The 12208-nt window shown below is 40.0% G+C and overlaps 1 long non-coding RNA gene across 2 annotated transcripts in view; it reads right to left on the reverse strand.

Annotated features, from left to right (window-relative positions):
- LOC139176708 (uncharacterized) overlaps window positions 1–12208 on the reverse strand; it is a 195732-nt gene that overhangs the window by 18291 nt on the left and 165233 nt on the right. The window lies entirely within an intron of this gene.

Below are 12208 nucleotides of genomic sequence, written 5' to 3' on the forward strand. Positions count from 1 at the left end.
AAACTGTCCTTTCTCTGCTCAACAATGACCTACAAATTACCCAGCTCACAGATGTGTCTAAATCCTTATTTCATCTGATCTCATTGTGGGCTTTACTTCCTTTGATTACTCTCTCCTTTCCCTCTTTGACTGTGGAGGCTGCTCGTCATCCTCCTGCTTGTTTGCCTCTCTGACCATATTCTCAGCGTCACTTGTTGGTTTGCTTTCCTGTGGCTCTGCTTGGAAGATGATGTTCTTGAGGATTCTATCCCTGGGCACCTTTTCACTATAAATCTTTTCCTTCAACAGTCAAATAAGTTCCTACCGTTTTTAGTTCAGTTCAGTCGCTCAGTCAGGTCTGACTCTTTGCAACCCCATAAACCGCAGCACACCAGGCCTCTGTCCATCACCAACTCCCAGAGTCCACCCAAACCCATGTCCATTGAGTTGATGGACATCCAACCATCTCATCCTCTGTCGTCCCCTTTTCATCCTGACCCCAATCCCTCCCAGTATCAGAGTCTTTTCAAATGAGTCAGCTCTTCAGATCAGGTGGCCAAAGTATTGGAGTTTCAGCCTCAACATGAGTCCTTCCAAAAAATACCCAGGACTGATCTCCTTTAGAATGGACTGGTTGGATCTCCTTGCAGTCCAAGGGACTCTCAAGAGTCTTCTCCAACATCACAGTTCAAAAGCATAAATTCTTTGGTGCTCAGCTTTCTTTATAGTCCAACTCTCATATCCATACATGATGACTGGAAAAACAATAGCCTTGGCTAGACGGACCTTTGTTGGCAAAGTAATGTCTCTGCTTTTTAATATGCTGTCTAGGTTGTTCATAACTTTCCTTCCAAGGAGTAAGCGTCTTTTAATTTCATGGCTGCAATCACCATCTGCAGTGATTTTGGAGCCCAGAAAAATAAAGTCAGCCATTGTTTCCACTGTTTCCCCATCCATCTGCCATGAAGTGATGGGACCAGATGCCATGATCCTAGTTTTCTGAATGTTGAGCTTTAAGCCAACTTCTTCACTCTCTTCTTTCATTTTCATCAAGAGGCTCTTTAGTTGTTCTTCACTTTCTGCCATAAGGGTGGTGTCATCTGCATATCTGAGGTGATTGATATTTCTCCCAGCAATCTTGATTCCAGCTTGTGCTTCCTCTAGCCCAGCGTTTCTCATGATGTACTCTGCATATAAATTAAATAAGCAGGGTGACAATATACAGCCTTGACGTACTCCTTTTCCTATTTGGAACCAGTCTGTTGTTCCATGTCCAGTTCTAACTGTTGCTTCCTGACCTGCATACAAATTTCTCAAGAGGCAGGTCAGGTGGTCTGGTATTCCCATCTCTTTCAGAATTTTCCACAGTTTATTGTGATCCACACAGTCAAAGGCTTTGGCATAGTCAATAAAGCAGAAATAGATGTTTTTCTGGAACTCTCTTGCTTTTTCCATGATCCAGCGGATGTTGGCAATTTGATCTCTTGTTCCTCTGCCTTTTCTAAAACCAGCTTGAACATCAGGAAGTTCACGGTTCACGTATTGTTGAAGCCTGGCTTGGAGAATTTTAAGCATTACTTTACTAGCGTGTGAGATGATGTAATTGTGCAGTAGTTTGATCATTCTTTGGCATTGTCTTTCTTTGGAACTGGAATGAAAACTGACCTTTTCCAGTCCTGTGGCCACTGCTGAGTTTTCCATATTTGTTGGCATATTGAGTGCAGCACTTTCACAGCATCATCTTTTAGGATTTGAAATAGCTCAACTGGAATTCCATCACCTCCACTAGCTTTGTTCATAGTGATGCTTCCTAAGGCCCACTTGACTTCACATTTCAGAATGTCTGGCTCTAGGTGAGTGATCACACTATTGTGATTATCTGGGTCATGAAGATCTTTTTTGTACAATTCTTCTGTGTATTCTTGCCACCTCTTCTTAATATCTGCTGCTTCTGTTAGGTCCCTACAATTTCTGTCCTTTTTTGAGCCCATCTTTGCATGAAATGTTCCCTTGGTATCTCTAATTTTCTTGAAGAGATCTCTAGTCATTCCCATTTTATTGTTTTCCTCTATTTCTTTGCATTGATTGCTGAGGAAGGCTTTCTTATCTCTCCTTGCTATTCTTTGGAACTCTGCATTCAAATGGGTATATCTTTCCTTTTGTCCTTTGCTTTTCACTTCCTGTCTTTTCACAGCTATTTGTAAGGTCTCCTCAGATAGCCATTTTGCTTTTTTGCATTTCTTTTTCTTGGGATGGTCTTGATTCCTGTCCCCTGTACAATGTCATGAACCTCCACTCATAGTTCATCAGGCACTCTGTCTATCAGATCTAGTCCCTTAAATCTATTTCTCACTTCCACTGTATAGTCATAAGGGATTTGATTTAGGTCATACCTGAATGGTCTAGTGGTTTTCTCCAATTTCTTCAATTTCAGTCTGAATTTGGCAATAAGGACTTCATGGTCCAAGGAATGGGTGAATTTAACTCAGATGACCATTATATCTACTACTGTGGGCAGGAATCCCTTAGAAGAAATGGAGTAGCCATCATAGTCAACAAAAGAGTCAGAAATGCAGTACTTGGATGCGATCTCAAAAACGACAGAATGATCTCTGTTCATTTCCAAGGCAAACCATTCAATATCACAGTAATTCAAGTCTATGCCCCACCAGTAACACCAAAGAAGCTGAAGTTGAACAGTTCTGTGAAGACTTACAAGACCTTCTAGAACCAACACCCAAAAAAGATGTCCTTTTCATCATAGGGGACTGGAATGCAAAAAGTAGGAAGTCAAGAAACACGTGGAGTAACAGGCAAATTTGGCCTTGGAGTACAGAATGAAGAGGGCAAAGGCTAATAGAGTTCTGCCAAGAGAACTCACTGGTCATAGCAAACACCCTCTTCCAACAACACAAGAGAAGACTCTACACATGGAGATCACCAGATGGTCGACACCGAAATCAGATTGATTATATTCATTGCAGCCTGTTGTTTTAGATACCCCTGTATATATCTTTGACCCCTAAATCTACAGATAAAGGCTATTCCTCTCTACAGATTTCCAGGTCCTTATGGGAGACATTCATGTTTATCCTCCAGGCTCTTCACCTTTATCTCACATGCCAAAATTGATCTCATCACTTTCCCCAACTTCCATGACCTTCTTTGTTTTCCAGCTCTCCCTGATCTTTATCATTTCTATTTTTAAAAATTTTCTTTTTTGATTTATTTTTATTGAGGTAACACAGGTTTCTAACATTTTACATTTCATATGTACAGTAATATATTTTGACTTATGCATAACCTGTAGTATGCTCACCACCCAAAATTTAGTTTCCATCTGTCACCATACACTTGATCCCCATTACCCATTTCACCCTCCCCCTCCTGCCTTTTCCATTCCAGTACCACTGCTCTTTCCTCTATACCTATGTTTCTGTTTTTGGTTGGTTTGATTTGATCATTTATTTTGGTTTTGATTTGCTTCTTTGTCTGTTTATAACATGTCTGAGTGAAAGCATATGGTATTTGACTTTCTCTGTTGGACTTACATTACTTAGCATAATACTCTCAAAGTTTATGCAGGTTGCTGGAAAAAAAAAAAAAGATTCCATCCTTTATAGGCTGAGTAGTATTCCACTGTATACTATATCTTCTTTATCTGTGCTTCTGTTTCATGGGCACTTAGGTTACATCCATATCTTGGCTATTATAAATGATGCTATGACGGCAGTGTTCTCTAATCTTAATTGATGGGAACGCATCTCCCAGCCTCCAAGTCTCTCCCCTTCTCTCTCATACACTGTATCCAATTCACCACTGGGCTTTGCTATTTCTAACTTTTAAGTCCATCCTTTCATTTCTATTTCCTCTGCCATTGTCTTAATTCAGGTTCTCAGCAATGGCTGTGATAAATTTTGTTGGGTTTCTAGCTTCTTGTCTCCTCCTCTTTCCAATCTATCTCTGCATGGCCACCAGACTGATGTTTTAGAAAACCTAAGTATGATCAAATTCTCCCATACTTAAAACTTTTCACTGGCTCTCCCTTGTATGGTGGTAGTGGTTTAGTTGCTAAGTTGTGTCCGAATCTTGCAACCCCATGGACTGTAGCCTGCCAGGCTCCTCTGTTCATGGGATGCTCCAGGCAAGAATACTAGAGTGGGTTGCCATTTCCTTCTCCACTCTCTGTATAGCCCATGCAAGGAGCAGGGGATAGAAAATCCTTTATTGTCTGCTCCACTCAGCTCCTACTTTGAACTTCACATTCCAGTCAATCTAATCTATTTCTATTTTCCTGGACATACCACATTTGTTTTATCCCTCTGTGTGTTTTTACTTGCACTGACCTCTCCTCTATTATGTTTCCACTGTCTCTTTAGCACCCAGAAAACCCCTCAAGGGTCCATCAATATTCAATGTAGTCATCACTTCCTCTAGAAGGATTTCCTTCACCTTATTCTATCTCTGTGACAGTGTTAATCTCTCCCCATTTTCATTTTTTTCTGCCTTTTTTTTTTTTTTTAAAGAAATAGTAGCTGGAAAGACACACACTTCTGTGGTCTCTGGAATTCTTTATTGCCTTTTTTTTTTTTTTTTTAAAGAAATAGTAGCTAGAAAGTCCATTTTCAGAAATTGAGCATACTTTGGTTGTTAGACTTACTGTGGCATATACAAACAATACACAAGTTTATTGATTTATTTGTCTGCTTCCCTTCCCAGAATATAAGCTCTTTGGCACAAGAAAATGCATTTCACTAGCACAATGCCTTATAAATGTTAGATAACCCACAGTAGAAAATAGATGTTTACATAATGGAGTTGAACAAAACACACCCAGCTGGCTCAGTGGTAAAGAATACAGCTGCAATGCAGGAGATGTGGGGTTGATTCCTGGGTCACAAAGATCCCTTGTAGAAGGAAATGGCAACCCACTCCAGTATTATTGCCTGGAGAATCCCATGGACAGAGGAGCCTAGCGGGCTATGATCCTTGGAGTCGCAAAGAGCCTGACACAATTTAGCAACTAAGTTGTTGAAATGACAACAAAACACAAATACATGATTATGCATTGAAATTTCCCTTGACACTTTTCTCTTTCACATTGAATTTAATTATCACCAAAGCCAGTGATAATTGACAACTGTTTTTAAAAAATATCTCTAGAATCCAGCTCCCACTTTATCCGGCCACTACAAATTTCACCCAGATGATGGTATCTTCTTAAATAGTTATCCTGCTTTGGTCCTTGCCTTTCACCAAAATCTATTTGCAACCTGAATGATCCTTTAAAAACTAATCAGAATATGACATCTTTCGGCTGAAAACCTTCCAAAGGCTCACACCTCATTCATGTAAAGCCAAAGCCCTACAACAGGGGCTACAAGGCCATGTCCCATCTCCCTGTCCTCTCTCTAACCTAATTTTCACTCTTCTTACTCAACTCCTGCCACACTGTCATTGTTTTCCAACACTCCAGCCACATTCTTACCTAAGTCATTTGCACTTTTCCCTTCCTTTGGAATGCTTTCCCACAAATGTCCATGTGGTCTATAGTCTCCTTCATTACCAGGTTCAGTTGTCATCTTCCCTCTACCAGGTCTTCTCTGACTGTGGCTGTGTTTTAAATTGCAACCCCTCAACACCCCTGCTTTATTTTCCCCCATATACTTACCATTCTGGACATACTGTTGTTGTTCAATTGCTAAGTTGTGTCCAACCCTTTGCAACCCCAGGGACTGCAGCATGCTAGGCTTCCCTGTCCTTCACTAAGTTGGACACTAAGCTACTAAGGAACACTTAGTTGGACACTAAGCTACTCCCTGAGTTTGTTCAAATGCAAGTTCACTGAGTTGGTGAGGCCATCAAACCATCTCATCCTCTGTTGTCCCTTCTCTTGCCCTCAATCTTTCCCAGCATCAGGGTCTTTTCCAATGAGTTGGCTCTTCACATTAGGTTGCCAAAGTATTGGAGTTCAGCTTTGGGATCAGCCCTTTCAATGAATAATCAGGGTTGATTTCCATCAGGATTGACTGGTTGGATCTCCTTGCAGTCCAAGGGACTCTCAAGAATCTTCTCCAACACCACAGTTGGAAAGTATCAATTCTTTGACTCTCAGCCTTCTTTATGGTCCAACTCTCACATCCGTACATGACTACTGGAAAAACCATAGCTTTGTACAGACGTTTGTTGGCAAAGTGATGTCTCTGCTTTTTAATACATTGCCTAAGTTCATCATAGCTTTTCTTCCAAGGAGCAAGGGTCTTTGAATTTCATGGCTGTAGTCACCATCTGCAGTGATTATGGAGCCCAAGAAAATAAACCTTGTCGCTGTTTCTACTTTTACCCCACCTGTTTGCACTCCTCTGGGATGTTCTCCTGCCACATGTCCATGTGTCCTATTGCCTCACTTCCTTCATTACCGTGTTCAGTTGTCATCTCTCCACCAGATCTTCTTTGACTCAGGCTGAATTTTAAATCGCAACCCCCTCCATACATACCCCTGCTTTATTTTTCTCCGTAGTACTTCCACTCTAGACATACATATTTTAATAATTTATGTGTAGAATGTAAGCTTAATTCTACAGAGATTTGGTCTTTTTTGTTTACTGCTATATATCTGGCATCTAGAATGATGCCTTGAACATGGAAGGAACTCAAATATTTGCGGAAACTACTGGTGGGTTCTGTGACGGTTGGCATTGAAGTTCTGCCCTTAGGGTTTTTTTGGTTTGTTTATTTTATTTGTAGGAAATGACTTTTTATTTTCCTGAAGCATTTTCTTGAGATCACCTTCCTACACGAAGGGGTGCTCTGCCCCCACTCCCAACTTCAGCCATAATGGATGCCTTCTGAGTTTTCTCAGGCAGCACAAAGCAGACCAAAATTGTCAAAAATAAATAAAGAGAAGAGTTAAAAAATAAAAAGAGAAGAGCTAATGTAGATCTTTTTGAGGCATCTCTAAAAATACTCTCAAAAGGCATCTGGAAACAGGATAACCCCTTTATCATGGGAGGGAGCTCATTTTAGGGAAATCTAAATGAAATCCAGTCAGACTTGCTCTTAGTGTGAGCAAGCCTGAGGAAACATTCTCGTAATTTTTTTATTGATCTCCTCATTTCCTTAAAAAATTTTTTTTCATTTATTTTAATTGCTTTACAGACTTTTGTTGTTTTCTGTCAAACCTCAACATGAATCAGCCGTAGGTATATATATATTACCTTCTTGAACCTCCCTCCCATCTCCCTCCCCATCCCACCCCTCTAGGTTGATACAGAGCCAGTGTTTGACTTTCCTGTGCCATTGGGTTTTAATCCCCAATGCACAGGTTGCTTTCTTGTTTTTATGCAAGTAATATACTAATTTTTTTTTCCCCTTATAGCTTTTCCTTGACTTTTGGGTATCATGCATTTTCTGCAAATTTCCCCCCATCCTCTTATCAGATGTAACCACACCTCTTCTTTATTTTTGCAATTGGCCTTCCGAAATCCAAAAATTGGAAGATAAAAATGAAAACATAAATTCCACTTATCATTAAAATTTTAGCAAAAATATTTTTCTAAAGAAAACTTCTGGGGTTTTATTGTCTAGAGTTCTTTTGCTGGTAGATAAAACATCTCAATGATTTCCAGTCATACAACTGAAACTCTTCCATATGATTATCTTTTCTACCCTTACAAAAATAGAAAATTCAAAGTATCATACACCCACTTATGAATCTCTTTCTCTACCTTCCCATTCATAATGAAATATTCTTTTTAAGAAGCCTTCCTCAAATGTTACAAATTATTTTATTTTTTTCACTTTCTTTAGTTTTCCTTCACTCATTTGAATGAGATGGTCAAGTGCTATGGAGAACTGCTATAGAGAAATACAAGCAGAGAAAGGGGCTAGGGAGAGGGCATGTGTGAGGCAGATGAGGAGTCAATTTTAAACAGGGAGGAGAGTGAAGTTTTTCCCAATTGCTACCAAGGAAGATTCTAGGTTGTGGTACCTTAGTTAAAAATAACATCTTTAAATAACATCTTAAAAAATAGCATCTTTAAAGCTGTCTTTTTAAACTAACTCTGATCATGTTACCATCTTACTATCAGGCTGAGAGATGGTCGATTTGGAGGAGAAAAGTTTGTTATCTGTTTTTTCTATATAATCTTTGATTCAAGAACATATCCAAATTTAACATACAAAAGGAAAAAGGATAAGAGAGAATAGAGAGAGAAATACAGAAAGAGAGAGAACAATAAGTATTTCTGATCAAGTTTTCCTAGAAGTAGAACCTGAGTCAAGGATTCCAGTGCAAGTGGTTTACTAAGGAAATGGGAGAAAAACCTGGAAGGGATTGAGGAAAGTAGGACTGGGAAAGGGAAATTCAGGCCTGGGTTCAGGTGAAGCCCCAGATTCATCTAAATCCTGCAGGGTGCCCTAGAGCAACAGTTACACCTTTGACTTGTTAGTTCTGCCTGGAATGCAAGGGACTGAGTTTTTGTACTTTCGCAGCCACTTACATGTCTGTGGAGCTTTAAGACACAGGTAAGGCTGCTCCAGTGCCCAAGTGCCATCCTTTGGTCTTACATCACCAAAGGGTACAGGTTGGATGGGTACACAGAGTTGATGAGAAGGATCTAAGGGCATCTGGGCAGGCACCACCTATATCTACTACAGTAAGTGTGATTATTTTTTTCATTTAAAAGTTTATTTTTTAACTAAGAAGAAGGCTTAGGGCAAAGATTAACTTTATTATAAAAATGAGGCAGTTTCAGGATATATTTGTTTAAATATAATTATATATATTTATTATATATATTATATATATATATTTTTTTTTATATAGGTTATCTCCTTTTGGGGGCTACAATCTAATTCTCAAAAGCCCAGTTTGGGAGCTAAATCAATTTGCAGCACAAAGAGTGACTTCTCAAGTTCAACATGGTCCCACATACCACAAGTCCAGAAGGGCCTGTTACCCCTCCTTACCAAACTACTCCACCCCATGGTGGCCATCATCACTTCATGCCACAAACAGAACAGCCTTTCTCTGATAAGGATATTCTTATTCTTAGAATGTAGGGTAGTGTGTACATTCCAAGCTTTTTTTTTTTTTTAATTTTATTTTATTTTTAAACTTTACAATATTGTATTAGTTTTGCCAAATATTGAAATGAATCCGCCACAGGTATACCTGTGTTCCCCATCCTGAACCCTCCTCCCTCCTCCCTCCCCATACCCTCCCTCTGGGTCATTCCAAGCTTTTAGTAAGCCTCTCCCTTCCTTTTTTGACTCAGTTGAAATCAACTGTTCCTTGGATGGTCCCTTTGGAGAAATGCCATTGTAAATGGAATTAAAACATTTTTTTTCTGTTGATGGAGAAATCAATCTTAAAAAGAGAGAAGAGTTTGGAGCTGGTCACTCAGAATGGTGGAGCAGGACAGATATGGCCAGAACATGGTGGGTGGGAAAGAGCTCAGTGTCATCTGACAAAGCCTTTCCAATACGCTATTCATACATTCCTGATGAGGATAGAACTAAATAGCACTAGAATTTTAAGTAAAAAGTGTCATGAACAACTTTTGGTCTGAGGTTATTACTGGTGGATTAAAGCCTGATCAATGACTTGAGTTGTGACCATGAACAATGTGGGTTGTTGGAACATTTTCTATTTGCTTTTATTATTATTAGCACCTCTTCCTTTCCTGACAGCTTTTCACTGAATGTGCCCTTTTAAAAAGAAAATCTTTTAAAGGAGAGGACATACTGCCACCTATTGAAATAATGCAATTATTGATACATACAAGACACCCAAATTCTAAAACGTCAGGACTGTGTTGCCCCACCCCACACAAAAGCAAATGGTGTGAACTCTGAAACATTTTCTCAGCTCTTTCAGTCCTGGACTTTACAAAAATATTCACTTTGTATAATGAGATCATTTCTAAAAGGAGCTTCAGGGTCAGGAACAGCATTTCTTCTTGGACCTACAGATCTCAGAGTGAACAAGAACAGGAGTGTTTGAAAGCTGCTTTGGGGCTTCCCAGGTGGCGCTAACGGTAAAGAACCTGCCTGCCGATGCAGCAAACATAAGAGATGTAGGTTCAATCCCTGGATCGGAAAGATCCCCTGGAGGAGGGCATGGCAACCCACTCCAATATTCTTGCCTGGAAAATCCCATGGACAGAGGAGCCTGGAGGGCTACAGTCCATAGGGTCACAAAGAATCTGACACAATGAAGCAACTTAGCATGCACTGGTACCATTAGCTACTGTCCTGCTCACACAGGAGCAACTGAGAGGAGAGCACACCACATTCTTAAACAGGCAGAATGCCTGGCCACTGGCTCCCAGGAAAGTAACCTTAATCTAGCAGGGGTCCTCTTTATGGGTCCTTTGACCAGGACACTGTTATCCTCTTTCCCTCACTTAGGATGAAGCCAGAAACAGTGTGGATTTCCTCAGCTGTGAAACAGCTGTAATCATTCCAGCATCTCTGACATCAGAGACTGCTCACAAAAATGGAATAAAACAAGGCACAGGAAAGTGCCTTGTAAAGCGTGTACACATCTGACAATGTAGAACCTTGTTTTCAGACTTATTCTACTGCTAGTGACAATTAGTGCTGAATTCCCCTTTACTGTCTGCTTTTAGAGGATTGCTCTCCTGATGAACAGTTCATCTGGGAAACTCTTCCACAACCTTGGCATCACTGAACTGTATTTTAATACAGTTTCTTACAGGGCAAACACTGTTCCCAGTAGTTGCCACAGAAGAAAGATTTGAGATTGCAAGACATTAATCAAACACATCAGTTAAATCATCCTTTTTAGCTGCCTCTGGTCATGCCTTCTCCTTCCAAAAGGTTACCATGATTTTCTGTGTAACATAGCCCTCTGCAATAGAGTCCCAGTGGTGTAACCAATTTGGTATTATTTTCTCATCTACTTTTGCTCTTCTCATGAGGTCTAGTCTAGTAATGGCTCAGAAATTCTGGCCTCTGTTGCTTCTACTTTTAATGCTGAAATTTCCTTTTCCCTTTTGAGGAGCAACAATCCAACCAAGAAAGAACCCCAACCATTGCTTCTGTCAGCCTAGTATCTTTTCCCCTTCCTCTGGCATTAGAACCCTTTTTTTCCTTTATGAATTCGTCCTTGACCAACCCGCAGTCCTTGTGGTCAACTGGGGTTGGTCTCACCTCTTCCCCTGCTCCATAAGTGGGAACATCATATAAGTTAGAGCATAGAGAAGCCTTCTTATTCATGATTTTTGTTGTAATTATTTAGAGAGAAATGTTCTCTTTATACTGAGGTTGTTAAGCTTACAGGATTTAGGCTGGAGTTGTCAATTGTCCTCTTTGCCACTCTGGGGAGTGCTTTCTGAGCACAGAGAGAAGCAGAGTAAGAGAGACAGACTGTGCCTGAAGAGTCACCATGAAACCTAATTATTTAAGCTATTAATGCACTCAATATAACAGTAATCCAAGTCTATGCCCCAACTACTAATGCCAAAGAGGCTGAAGTTCAATGGTTCTATGAAGACCTACAAGACCTTCTAAAAAAGACATCAAAAAAAGTCTTCTTCAACATAGGGAACTGAAAATGTAAAAGTAGGAAGTCAAGAGATACCTGGACTAACAAGACAGTTTGGCCTTGGATTACAAAATGAAGCAGGGCAAAGGCTAACAGTTTTGCCAAGAGAATGCATTGGTCATAAAAGCACCATCTTTCAACAACACAAGAGACAACTCTACACATGGACATCACCAGATGGTCAATACTGAAATCAGATTGATTTTATTCTTTGCAGCTGAAGATGGAGAAGCTCTATACTGTGAGTAAAAACAAGATGACCCAGATCTGGCTGTGGCTCAGATTATGAACTTCTTATTGCCAAATCCAGACTTATATTGAAGAAAGTAGAGAAAACCACTGGGCCATTCAGGTATGACTTAAGCAAATCCCTTATGATTACACAGTGAAAGTGACAAATAGATCAAGGGATTAGATCTGATTAGAGTGCCTGAGTGTCAGACTTTATTTTTTGGGCTCCAAAATCACTGCAGATGGTGATTGCAGCTGAAATGAAAACATGAAAGCACGGCAGATGAAATTAAAACATGTTTACTCCTTGAAAGGAAAGTTATGACCAACCTAGAGACCATATTCAAAAGCAGAGACATTACTTTGCCAACAAAGGTCCGTCTAGTCAAGGCTATGGTTTTGCCTGTGGTCATGTACGGATGTTGG

The sequence above is a fragment of the Bos indicus genome, chromosome 17 (assembly GCF_029378745.1).
Source record: "Bos indicus isolate NIAB-ARS_2022 breed Sahiwal x Tharparkar chromosome 17, NIAB-ARS_B.indTharparkar_mat_pri_1.0, whole genome shotgun sequence".
Lineage (NCBI taxonomy): Eukaryota > Metazoa > Chordata > Mammalia > Artiodactyla > Bovidae > Bos > Bos indicus.